We start from the raw sequence: 12163 nt of genomic DNA, 5'->3' as shown, positions 1-12163 counted from the left end.
TGTGAAAAGCCCCTAGTCGCCACATTCCGGCGCCTGTCCGGGGAGGCTGGTACGGGAAGATAGGGGAGATAGGCTGGAGATAGGGGAGTGGACTGGGTGGGGTGCTCTTTTGGAGGGTCGGTGCAGATTGAATGGGGCAAATAGCCTCCTTCTGCATTGCAGAGATTCTATACTTTGCAAATACAAACATGCAAAGATATGAAGCTGAAGGGTATGAGAAGAGTAGCTGGTCCATCACACCGACTCCAAACTCATAATAGCCAGAGCAGGTGCTGCTCCCTGTACATTAAAAAAAATGTGCACATTCCCAAACTCATTGAGAAACTCTTCGAATCCAAAGAGATTCCTCAACACCTTTACAAGAACACATGTAGGCAGCTCTCACTGAGATCAAAAATGAACAAATATCAAAGTGGACAAAATGTTGAGGGGACAGTCAGTTTTATGCTAACGCTGATGGGTTTAAAAATGATAATGTTGACAAAGGTCCCAAGGCGGACTCTGGAACTGTTAATGCTCATTTGACACAAATTACAGTTCCACTCACAAATGGTTTATCATCAGTCATTAATGTTTATTATTTCTGATTTGCTGTGTTGCAGAGCAATTCCATACTACTTAGCTGGAGGTGTACTTTTGCTCTGCAGGCAAACAGGAAGATGTGATTATGACTGTCACAGCTGGGTATTCATTCAGATGATGTTGTTCTTTAATCTTAAATTGTTTAAGTATCAATATCAGCTGCTAGCCATATTTAAATTAGTAGCCCTTTAACCTCTGAATCAGAAAGCCATGATCCAGTCTGAATCCGACTGCAGAGTACTTGGGAGTGCACAGTAAAATATGGCTGAGTGAGCACAGGTTTGTCAAGGGGAGATCACATCTGACAAATCTGTTAGAATTCTTTGAGGAGGTAATGAGGAAGTTAGACAAAGGAGAGCCAGTGGACGTGATCTATTTGGATTTCCAGAAGGCTTTTGACAAGGTGCCGTACAGGAGGCGTTTCACCTGATGAAGGAGATGCAGTCTGAAAGCTAGTGATTCGAAACAAACTTGTTCGACTTTAACCTGGTGTTGTGAGACTTCTTACTGTGGCTAGCAGAAAGCAGAAAGTGGGGATAAAGTGGTCTTTTTCAGGATGGCAGCCAGTGATTTGTGGTGTTCCGCAGGGGTCACTGTTGGGACCACAACTATTCGTGATATACATCAATGATCTGGAAGAAGGAACTGAGGGCATTGTTGCTCAGTTTGCAGATAATACAAAGATATGTCGAGGGACAGGTAGTGTTGAGGTAGCGGGAAGGTTGCAGAAGGACGTGGACAAGCTAGGAAAGTGGGAAAAGAAAAGATGGAATACAATGTAGAAAAGTCTGAGATTATGCACTTTGGTAGGAAAAATAGAGACATAGACTATTTTCTAAATGGGGAAATGCTTAGGAAATCTGAAGCACAGAGGGACTTAGGAGTCCTAGTTCAGGATTCTCTTAAGGTCAACATGTAGATTCAGTTGGCAGTTAGGAAGACAAATGCCGGTTAGCATTCATTTCGAGTGGGCTAGAATACAAGAGCACAGATGTACTGCTGAGGCTGTATAAGTTTCTAGTCAGACCCCATTTGGAATACTGTGAGCAGTTTTGATCCTGTATCTAAGGAAAGATGTGCTGACATTGGGGAGGGTCCAGAGGAGGTTCACAAGAATGATCCCGGGAATTTTTTTCTTTTTTTAAATAAATTTAGTGTAGCCAATTCATTTTTTCCAATTCAGGGGCAATTTAGCGTCGCCAATTCACCTAGGCTACACATCTTTGGGTTGTGGGGGCAAAACCCACGCCAACACGGGGAGAATGTGCAAACTCCACACAGACAGTGACCCAGAGCTGGGATCGAACCTGGGACCTCGGTGTCGCAAGGCTGCAGGGCTAGCCCACTGCGCCACCGTGCTGCCGAATGATCCTGGGAATGAAGGACTTGTCTTTTTTGTTAAAAGCTGTTGAGGACTCTGGCTCTGTAATCAATGGAGTCTAGAAGAATGAGGATGATCTCATTGAAATCTTGTTTTGTTCTGTGGTGCCGGCGTTGACAAGGATACACACAGAATATACATGCCTTCAACTAACACAATGATTTATTGTCAAACACGTGGAAGGATAACTGACAGAATTATATACAGACAAAGTTTTTTGAATTCCTTGGGAGTTACTCTAAGTGCAACTGTCCTGTTGTACATCCTATCACCAACTGGCGAGTGTCCCACATCACGTGACCAAGATCTGATGCCACCAGCTGGTTGGATGTCGCATTGCTAACTACGTACATTACTATTTACAGACATATCACCACACTGATTCTCCAGAATACTGAGAGACCTAGATAGAGTGTTTCCACCAGTCGGAGAGAGTAGAGTAGATCCTAGGGGACAGCCTCATTCATGTAATAACCTGTACAGGACCCATGCTCAATTGGATTCAGTTAACCCAGCACTAGTATAAAAGGCCAGCAGCTGTAGAGCCACCTAAAAAGGAACGAGGACCCGGTGAAAGGTGATCAGGCCCCGTGTAGGTATGATGCTGTTGCTAAAATAAAGGACTTTTAAGAAGCTCATTGGACTCCCCTGTCTTTATCACATTGGTGACGATGATGAATTGGAGCTGTCGGCATGCTGCTTGTCCAGCTGAGCTACCTCCCCAGAATTAGTTTTTTAACGTGTGCACTATGGTACAGACTTTTTTTTGTTGTTTTTTTTTGGGAGCCTGTAACGTCTTGGAAGGCGAATGCGGGGTCAAATTTTTGCTGCTGGCTTGTGAAGTGTGTGGGCTGGAAGTGATCTGGAGGCTGACGTGATCTGGAGGCTGACGTGATCCGCGGTACCAGATGCGGTATCTTCTGAGTGACTTCTGGTGTTGGCTGCGTAGCCTTTCATTCATCTCTGTCGTTGTTTCCTGATGCTGGCAGAGTGGTCCACTGGGGAGACCATTCTCGAGTTGCTCGCCGCACTTTTGGAACGTCATTCTGGTCGTGAGTGTGGAGTTGTGTTTGGAAGACATTTCTGTGGCAGCTCGGACTCTGGGATTTGCAACAGTGATGTTTTGCCTGCGAGCAGACAGTTAATATACGACTGCAGGTTTTGTGCCTGGAGACTCCGTTGCCATTGTGTTGACTGGGCATTCCATATGTGACTTCTGGTCCTGTGGCAGCTTGTGCGGATCTCTGCTGTTTTTTAAAAATTGTGCTGTGGGTTTATTTGCCTGCATGGAGGTACTGTAAGAATATTGGGGTGAATATTGGGCATTTTGGTAGGTGCCTTAATTTTAGGTAAACCACTGTTGCACCAATATTAGGTGATGTATGGTAGGACCTGTACTACAGGTACGATGGTAGTTCCCTGCCTGCTGCCTCCGCCCAGCAGGCAGAGTATAAATATGTGTGTCCTCTGTGCAGCAGCCATTTCGCTAGCTGCTGTGGGAGGCCACACATCTTAGAGCAATAAAACCTCAGTTGTATTCAACTCTCGTCTTTGTGTAATTGATCGTGCATCAATTTATTGCTCTAAGATTTTCAGAAGATGGACCTCAGTATCAAGCCGGATTGCCTGCAGCTGGATCCGCAATCAAGCGACGCCAAAAAGGACTTTCAGCACTGGCTAGCTTGTATCGAGGCGTACATCAACTCGGTGCCAAGCCCCGTTCCGGAGGCTCAGAAAATACAGATACTGTACTCGAGGTTGAGCTCCAACATCTTTCCGCTGATCCAGGATGCACCAAACTATGCCGAAGCCATGGCGCTACTTAAAGGAAATTACGCCCAGAAGACGAACACGCTCTTCGCCAGGCATGTGCTCGCCACTCGCCCTCAAATCCCTGGTGAGTCCATAGAAGACTTCTGACGGGCCATAATCCCACTAGTCCAGGACTGTGACTGTCAGGTCATTATGGCCACTGAACATTCTAACCTCCTTATGTGGGACGCTTTTGTTATGGGGATTGGGTCGGACCTCATACGTCAGTGACTTTTAGAAGGGGCCATGCTCGATCTCTCAAAGACAAAGACGCTAGCGCTCTCTATGACGGTCGTCTCACACAATGTTCAGGCCTACACCGTGGACCCCACAGACGGCCAGCCCAGCGGTCTTGAGGTGGAGGATCGAGCTCTCCACCTACAATTACGAGATTTTGTATCACCCCGGCAAGTTCAACGAGCCCACAGACGCCCTATCCCGAGGTACATGTACCAGCGCACAAGTAGACCGACTCCGGGACCTGCACGACAGCCTTTGTCACCCGGGAGTCACACGGTTGTACCATTTTATAAAGGCCCGCAATCTGCCCTACTCCGTCGAGGAAGTACGGACAATCACCAGGGACTGCCAGGTCTGTGCGGAGTGCAAGCCGCACTTCTACCGGCCGGACCGTGCACGCCTGGTGAAGGCCTCCCGCCCCTTTGAACGCCTCAGCGTGGATTTCAAAGGGCCCCTCCCCTCCACCGACCGTAACACGTAGTTTCTCAGTGTGGACGATGAGTACTCCAGATTCCCCTTCGCCATCCCATGCCCCGACATGACGTCTGCCTTCATCAAAGCTCGCAACACAATCTTCACTCTGTTCGGTTTCCCCGCCTACATCCACAGTGACAGGGGATCCTCATTCATGAATGATGAGCTGCGTCAGTTCCTACTCAGCAGGTGTATCGCCTCCAGCAGGACGACAAGCTATAAACCCCGAGGAAACGGACGGGTTGAGAGGGAGAACGGGACAGTATGGAGGACCGTCCAACTGGCCCTGCGGTCCAGGAACCTCCCGGCCTCCCGCTGGCAGGAGGTCCTCCCTGATGCACTACACTTCATTCGGTCACTACAGTGCACCGCACCTAACAACACACCCTATGAACGGCTCTTTGCCTTCCCCAGGAAGTCCACATCCGGGGTATCGCTCCCAACTTGGCTCGCAGCTCCAGGACCCGTCCTTCTTCGTAGGCACGTCCGACTCCACAAGGGGGACCCGTTGGTGGAGAGGGTGGAGTTGCTCCATGCGAACCCCCAGTATGCCTACGTGGCGTACACTGATGGTCGCCAGGATACTGTCTCCCTCAGGGACCTGGCACTAGCAGGTTCCACACACACCCCTCCGGCCCGGCGCCACCCTCCCCTTCCCCGGCGCTCCCAGCAGCAACCCCCACAGGACCATCCGTCCTCCCCATGCCCACGACTGAGGATGAAGAGGATTTTGGCACGCTCCCAGAGTCACCAAAGACGAGACCAGCATCGGCATCACCGCCACCACTGCATCGCTCCCAGCGGCACATCAAGGCCCTTGACCGGTTAAATCTCTAACTGGTCCACTGGACTTCAAAAGACTTTTTTTTTCTCACAGAAATTGTATATGTAAAAGTCAGTTGTTGTATATAATTCTCCACCACCCCCGCTGGACTCAATTTTAACAGGGGGTGGTGATGTATATTAGGTGATGTATGGTGGGACCTGTACTACAGGTACGTCGATAGTCCCTGCTTGCTGGCTCCGCCCAATAGGCGGAGTATAAATATGTGTGTCCTCTGTGCAGCAGCCATTTCACTAGCTGCTGTGGGAGGCCACACATCTTAGAGCAATAAACCCTCAGTTGTTTTCAACTCTTGTCTTTGTGCAATTGATCGTGCATCAGGAGTGCCTGATTTTTTTAAATTAAGGGGCGTTTGGGAGTTATGGGATGTTCTCCAATATTTCCCTCATCTGGTCCCTCTGTGGTTGGAAGGCATGTCACGTCGATTGGACCTTGGGTTGATGGGTCCGATACCGTGGAGCGCGCCGCCTCCGGGTTCGGCTGTTGCCAGCTTTGTCCCCTGTGTGACTGGTGAGGATGTTGGGCTGGATGTAACGCTTGGTGGAGTACCCACCGGCCGATCCTGCCTCCCCGTTCGGTGGCGCCTTATCCAAACCAATGTGTTTTGTGCGGGGGGGGGGGTTTGTTGTCTGGCCACTTCGGGTTTGCACCTGTTTGCTCCTCTCCTCCTCAATGGACGTCCTTGCGAGGGGTTTCTGACTTTGGATGGGGAGGGGTGTAATAACCTGCACAGGACTCATCCAGCTGGGGATGATTGTTCCCCATGCTCAATTGGACTGAGTTCAGCCAGCACTAGCATAAAAGGCCGGCAGCTGTAGAGCCAGCTAAAAAGGAACGAGGACCTGGTGAAAGATAACCGGGCCCTGTGCGTGCATGATGCTGTTTCTGAAATGGAGGACTTTTAAGAAGCTCGTTAGACTTCCCTGGCTTTATCACAATTCTGAAGGGGCAATCCTGTAAAACTGAGTTGAGGAGGAATTTCTTCAACCAGAGGGTGGTGAATCTCTGGAACTCATTGCCACAAAAGGCTGTGGAGGCCAAGTCACTGAGTTTCTTTAAGAGAGAAACAGAACTGGTCTTGATTAATAAGGGGATCAGGGGTAATGGGCAGAAAGCAAGAGAATAGGGATGAGGAACATAACAGCCATGATTGAATGGTGGAGCAGACTTGATAGGCTGAATGGCCAATTCTGCTCCTATATCTTAGCATCTAGTACTCTTATGGAATCCAGACGCTTGTGTACATTATCTGGGCTGATGCTCCAAAGCAGTACTGAGTAGGTGCTGCACTGTCAGATGTGCTACCTTTCATGTGTGTTGTTAACATTTTTAGAACAGTATATGGCTCCCTGAACCTGCTCCGCTATTCTTTTAGACCATGGCTGATCTTCTACATCATCTGCACATTTGTCCCCTACCCCTGTATCCCTTGATTCTTAGAGTGTCCGGGTAAGGCGGAGGCTGTGTGGTAGGAATTTTGATGGAATTTGAGGATTGCCTAGTCTCCCAAAGGTATGCCGCTGAACTCCATAGTGGAACAAATGTTCTATTATGACAGGGCCTAGTTTTGAGTCCATTAAATTGGATATTTTAAATTAAAGAATTGGGCACTTTAAATTAAACTGTAGTCAACCCTCAGGCAGGTTGTGGGGAAGTCAGACTTGACCAAAGTCAAATACAAAACGCACAGACCAACTGCTAGAAACATGTCTGGAACACAACCATCAATCGTCCTTCAGGAAATCATTGCACACTACTGATATGCACTGGTCTATTGTGAGTAGCCCAGATTGAGCGAGTTTCTCGGGCACACACAGTTCCTTCTGTTATGGAAGAGGTTATCAGCAGACCACAGCACCAGAGATGGACACCGGGGGCTGGCTCAGGTGTTCCGTCAAACGTCAAAAGGTGTTCCATTAACTGGACTATTGGATGCTGAGACCCCCCTCTTGAGGCATCATTGGCAAAAGGCCAGCGGAAATGGCAAAAGGGCATGAAAGGAGGGAGATAAAAACAGGCACCTGAGGCACATCAGCAAAGAAGCCTCCAGGCAGAGGCAATCTGAGAAGGACGGAAGGAAGAAACTGTCTGCGAGACTGACTTTCGTGATGATGGACCAGAGGGATTCAAGAATCGAACCCACAATTCAATCAGCCATCTTTGCGAGTAATGTAACCAAATCTTAGATGTTTCTGGGATTATATATTTTGGGTTAATTTATGGGTTCATTGTGCACTTAATAAAGATTGTTGAATTTATACTTGTGTTTGTCCTTTGTTCTCCTCGTTATTAAAAGACACCTAGATAAAACCTTTGAGTAAGTAAACTGATTAAAAGTATTTGAATTGGACAGATTCCACACTATTTATTTACAGCAAGGGTTAGCACATTCGGACCGCCACACGAGGTAAGAATTTCTGCTCTCTTCACGATCTCTCTCAGTCATGTGATCTGACATCATTATTAAATCAACATCATTGATGCTTCTGGTGCCCACCCTTTACTCTACATCTCCCCCAAGTCTTTGTCCTCTTCATATTTACAGTCTCCTACATCTTCCCCCCAAAGTATCAGATTTACATGGTCAATCTCCGAGGTGCCTTAGCCAATCTCCTTGATCCTGCTTTGATCTATTTTTGAGGTGGAGGATACTCAATACACATTCTTGTGCCAGTGTGAGTGTTCTTCTCCTTGGTGACTGTAAAATCTGCAGCATGTATTTCCTCTTCATCAGGTTCTGAGTAACAAACCCAAGTTTCTATTTGCTTTCTTTTCAAGGATATTAAGGTGATCCACTTCATCCTATGATACCTTGACCTATCTCAATCCTGTACGATCTTGGTTGTGGAGCTTTTTCGATGACCTCAGACTCTTACTCTCTCCCCCTAGGCTTCAGCATAGATAATTCACATATTCTATGCCTGGGATCAGTTATGAGCCTGGTTGTTTTATCATTTTTTGGTCGACCATGGTGACATTGAGTTTGAATTTTTGTTTCAAAGGTGGAAGCTTTGCTCTAAATCTCCTACCCATTAGTAACTCTAATAGTGAGAAACCATACTGTAATGGTGAGGAATGGTAACTCTGCAGAGCTAGATAAAGGTCTTTGTTTATATTCAATAACTCTTAAACACTTGTACTCCTCTATTCGCCTCTCCATTTGCTTGACGATAGTGAGATGAATTGGTAACATGAAGGAAGCCAAATTTGTAAGTGAAATTTTGGAATTGCTCATTTACAAGATGGTCAGACTATATCAGACACCACAATGTTTTAATAATAATAATCTTTATTGTCGCAAGTAGACTTACATTAACACTGCAATGAAGTTACTGTGAAAAGCCTGTGGTCGCCACACTCCGGCGCCTGTTCGGGTACACTGAGGGAGAATTCAATATGTCCAATTCACCTAACAGCACGTCTTTCGGGACTTTTGGGAGGGAACCAGAGCACCGTAGGAAACCAACGCAGACATGGGGAGAGCATGCAGACTCAGCACAGACAGTGACCCAAGCCGGGAATCGAACCTGGGACCTTAGAGCTGTGAAGCAACAGTGCTACCCACTGTGCTACTGTGTCTGGAAAAATCATTTGTTCAATAAATTCTCTTGAGGGATTGAATGACTGCTTCTGCTGTGATACTATGCAAACAGTTTCATTCAATCAACCATGAATAATAATCAATAACAGTAAATTCAACTAAGTCCGTTCGCAGGCACACACACAGGATTGATTGAAAGGAAGAAGGTAATAGTGGTTCATTTTGTTCTGGGCTATTGTACGGCCCAAGCAATACAGCTATAAATAACTCTTCTATATAGCAACCAATAACTGGCTACCAGACTGATTGATGCACATATGCATGACCCTTTGCAATTCCGAAATGACCTGATCAAGTCTTTGAAGAATATCATGCTGAAGGATTCTTGGTAAGGCTGATCTATTGTTGAAGACTGGTAAGTCAATGATGGTGAGGTGCTTGCACTGTTCAAAATATTGTGTAGTATTTATTTACTGGGGATTTTCTTGGATTGAAAAAAATTTTCATCCCATTTCGAGGCTTGCTTTATTTCCTGCAACTTTCTTGCAGTTGCTGGTAAGTGATTAAAGACGTATATGCTTCAACTTCCTTGATGAAGTCTAAATCCTCTTGTTCAGTTCCTTCTGATAGTATTCCTGTCATTATGTCATTTGACAATTTTCTTGCACATACTGTTCTCTAGACTTCCAGACTTAGGTCCCTTTTCTAGGTTGGGTGGGGATCCGTGGAGAAGGTTCCTTTATGCAGGGGGTCCCTGGAGGAGGTGTGGAGGTGTCTGCCAGAGAAGGCCTGGGCAGGCAATGCGTTGTTGGGGAGGTGGCCCTTGGATGGGCTTGGATGGTCTCTACCAGCATGGCGCTGGTGCAGTGTACCTCACGGTGGGTCAAGGGGGCAACTGTTGCCACCTTGGCCCACCATGACAGGTTGACGATTGCTGAGACCACAAGTGATTTGCACCCCTGTGATTCCCGGCCACAGTGACTAGGTAATCATGAGAGGCCGGAGCATAGGTCGCCAGGTCCACTAAATAGATGCAAATGGGTCTTTTACATCCCCCCCGCCGCCGCGCATCATGGACCTTGTTCACGCCGCCAATGGTGGGGGGTCAGAGCATGCCGTTCCGATCGGCGCCTGGCAACTATCCCGATTTTCCCATGACGCCGTCTCATGAGAATGCATTCCAGCTATCCCGGAATGGAGAATCCCGCCCATAGTCTTTTTAACTGGAACTATTTATTTGAAGCAATTATTTACACATCTGGACCTCCACATGAGGGAAGAGCTTCTGCTCTCTTTAAGATCTCACTACTTCCTCAGTCATGTGATCTGACATCATTATTACATCAGCATCATGCATGTTTCTGCCTCCACAATCCAGTTGGGACACCTAATGATGTAAACCTGGTTAGACCTCCTTCCAGCAGTCTGGAATGCAATCAAGCAATGACAGCAACACCTGGGGCTGAATTGTTGTGGCCCAATACTAGCTGGAATTGGATGACCAACCTCCAATTCTGGTGTTGCCAATTTTCATGAGGGGGGGGGGGGGGTAACACTGGCCTCAGAACTTGCCTGAATTTATTAACAAGCCAAGTAAAGTACTTCAAAAATTGTTAAAGGCCCAATTCTCAGACAATTTGGCATTCTGCTGGAGATCAGTAACAAAGCTATTAAAAGATTCCTCTTTCCCTGCAATCTCTTTTTAAAGATGTAGCTTCAAATGTTTCATTTGTCTGTACTTTACAGTGGATACCAAATTTTTCAAGGATTGTTTCATACATTGTCTTGCCTTGACTTTCTGTATAGTTAAATGTGTGGACCAGCCATAGTTAGGAACAGAGCTATTTTTTGAGCATCTGTCACGTTTGTTGAGTCAGAACCTTCTAAATACAGTTGAAATTGTTCTCTAAACAACTGCCAGTTAACATTAAGATTAATCAGTGATCCGGAGGTGTCGAGGAGCTTGTGTTCTGTCCATCGAGCCGGGAATCATCAAAGGTTTTGTTCCGAAGGCGATGCTTCTGTTGCCGAATAGCTATCTAATTTTCTCTCTAAACTTACTAAATTTTATTAGGTAGATTCAATAGTCACTTCTGGTACCATGTTGTATTACTTGGTTAAAGTAATATCTGTCGTTACTGGTTGCAGATGATCTTGAAGAATACGAGTCTTCAATGTAAAGTAAACACATTTATTAAGTAATAATAAAACTAATAAATGTGTTCGACACTCTACTGAACTAACTCTAGAAATAAAGTAATGAGATATAACTATATAAAATATCTGAATTACACGTTGTGTCCAGGCTGTGATATAACAATACTATACTACTGCTGTCTGGCTGCTCCTGTATGGAAAGAGACCAAGAGCCTTTGGGAGCACAGTTATATAGTGTGATCTGGTGGTGCCCTCTAGTGGTGGTGTCACAGCTAGGTGTTGTGATTAACCCTTTAATTATATGTCTGTCTACATATCATTGCAGACAGGTCAGGTGTTCGTCATGTGTCGGTGCAGACTCGATGTGCTGTGTTATTCTGTGATTCTGTGATTATGAATACAATATTAAACTTTTTAACTTCACACCCGAAAAGAACAGCTTACAGTTGCCCCTTAACATTATTGCTCAATTTCCCATTAAACAACAAGAAAAGAAACATACAGTTCTCAATCTATCTTACTCTGGGAAAATTGTGGACTCAGCATCAGGCAGATCAGAATTCAACTCCTCTCTCCAAGGTTTCTCCACAAAACTGCCTCTTCTAAAACTTTTCAAAATGGATCCGAATTATTTGCCTCCAGCAATGACCTCATTTCCCCAAGCTGAAAAACAAATATCTCTGCAGACCACATTTACTCTCCAGGGACTTTCCCAGTCAACTCACAATCCATTAACCCAGACTGAAAACCACATTCCTTTATGAATTTCACCATCTAGTTGCCAAAAGCATCCAGGTCCTGAAAAGCAAAAACACACACTAACCCCAGGCGTTTAAATCTTAAAGTGCCCCATACTTAGAACCCAATATTCTTAGTCTTCCAGTCGTCACAGATGTTGCGTTTTAAACATATTGTGCAAGTGTTGATGATAATTAACCTTCGTTGTTTTTTTCAAAGCACCAAAAAGCCTACCGTAGGAAATTATTTTAAATCAGGAGAAATCACTCTGAGGGTAAGGAAATACACAAACCTTACATACAAGCTCCCCGATTACGGACTAGAAGGGACTGGACAAATTCTCTCCCGAACCTTCATCAAGAGACAAGAAAACATTATGAGGTTTTGCAATATA

At 45.9% G+C, this 12163-nt stretch overlaps 1 long non-coding RNA gene across 1 annotated transcript in view; it reads right to left on the bottom strand.

Moving 5' to 3' along the window:
- The window catches only part of LOC119977576, a 66329-nt gene that overhangs the window by 13321 nt on the left and 40845 nt on the right, over positions 1-12163 (bottom strand). The window contains exon 2 of the long non-coding RNA XR_005463227.1: positions 12062-12120. This is a non-coding gene — a long non-coding RNA (uncharacterized LOC119977576). The remainder of the gene's footprint in view (positions 1-12061; positions 12121-12163) is intronic.

This window comes from Scyliorhinus canicula, chromosome 1 (assembly GCF_902713615.1).
Source record: "Scyliorhinus canicula chromosome 1, sScyCan1.1, whole genome shotgun sequence".
Classification (NCBI taxonomy): Eukaryota; Metazoa; Chordata; class Chondrichthyes; order Carcharhiniformes; family Scyliorhinidae; genus Scyliorhinus; species Scyliorhinus canicula.
The sequence above is the reverse complement of the archived record's forward strand: the minus strand, read 5'-3'. Positions and strand labels throughout refer to the sequence as shown.